The sequence below is a fragment of the Malurus melanocephalus genome, unplaced genomic scaffold (genome assembly GCF_030028575.1).
Source record: "Malurus melanocephalus ecotype Western Australia unplaced genomic scaffold, MMel_1.1 scaffold_22, whole genome shotgun sequence".
Taxonomy (NCBI): Eukaryota; Metazoa; Chordata; class Aves; order Passeriformes; family Maluridae; genus Malurus; species Malurus melanocephalus.
Window position 1 is genome coordinate 1,056,160 of NW_026623254.1, and position 1,635 is coordinate 1,057,794.

The following is a 1,635-nucleotide window of genomic DNA, read 5'->3' on the forward strand; positions in this document are numbered from 1 at the left end:
TGCAACCACAGTTTCCATGTTCGCTGATGACTGTGGGTAGAAACACTTCACTGTTGGACAACAGTAGAAAAGGAGCCTACCAAGAAGAGTTTCCTTCAACTTCATTTCAGGCAGTAATTCCCATAAGACAGTTATCATCTTGTGATGGGATTGCTCTTTTTCCTGGTGAAACAAGAGTAATATTTTTAAACAAACTGAAGTGCTATTTTGTAAAGTAAATTAAGCTGTGAAACACTATGATTCACGGAGAGGCAAAAGGGACAAATCTAAGACACTTGGCTCTGATGGATGGGAAAGAAGGTTCTCGTGATTTTCTGCAGGATCAGGCTGAATTCAGACTGACAGCACACAGACCATCAGGGATCACACCCCAGCTTTGCTTCCCTTCTCCCAGATTCTCATAAAATGGAAGGGTAAAAAAGGAACCTGGCCYATCTTTCAGGCAGTCAGCCACATAATGGACTTCCCTCACTGATCTCATTATCCATGCCAGAATAACACCTGTAAGCAGTTTTTTTTCATCAGCACAAGTAGTAAAACCACTGAAAAAAATACACCATGTCAGCCATAACAACCAAAAAAACATTGCTTCTGACAAAGCAAAGTGGCCCTTGAGCTACAGAACTGAAGACTTAGGGCTTTCAAAATCCATTTTGGGTAGGAAAAAAACACCAAAAAAAACATCAACATTATGAAACACAATGAGTACACAAAACACTGGAGCACTCCTGGACCAGTCTTGGCTCTCAACCCTCTGAAACCTTTGCCTGTGTCCATTATTAGTGTTTACTGAAATTTTGTGCCTTGGCACCAATAAGAGACTTCAGCACAAACTGACTGCGCAGCCACTGGGATTTTAATGACCAATAAATTATCTGCTGTTTCGGAAAAGCCAGTTATTGTATTTAATTTGACAGCCCCATGCAGGGTGAATTCCATAGACACAAAACAAATGTCAGGCCTCGAGACTAACGCGCATTTCCCCAGATGCAAAATACACATCAGTTTCTCTCTTAGGAGGATGTAAAAAGCTAATCCCTCTAAATTATGCAAACCAAGCAGTGAGAGAAGATGTAAAGCCTTCGCTTTCAAGAAGTAAAGCATAAACCACACTACTTCGTTCACAACTGCCTTCTAATTCTTTTTGCCTTTCCATGATACCCTATGCAACTATTTTAAGATCTGCTCCAGAGTGCCTGCAACTGGCACTTCTTAGAGGGAATAAAAGGTTCTCATTTTTCCTCAGGACTATCCCCCTGCACCCTAAACACTTATCTTGCTCCTATAGAGAGACTTGGACCATGCAAGACCTTTTCCAATCCAGCTTCTATTTAATTTTGCATCAAGGAAGACAGTGAGGGGAGAGCTTTTTCTTTTACTCATCTGGTATCTCATTCAGATCTGAGCTGGAACAGAAACAGAGGAGAACATCCACTGAACTGTAAGTGCTTCCCAGCTCTGGTTCACATCTGTTACTAATGTATCTTTACATTACTGGATTGTTTAATAAACAAGGAAGTAAGAGCTGTCCGGTGAATTCTGTCCCATCATTTCGGAACTTGATCCCTGGCTCCGACAGGAACCTCTTGGAGAGGCTGATGTATTTACACGATTCGTTCTGCCCATTTGCAAATT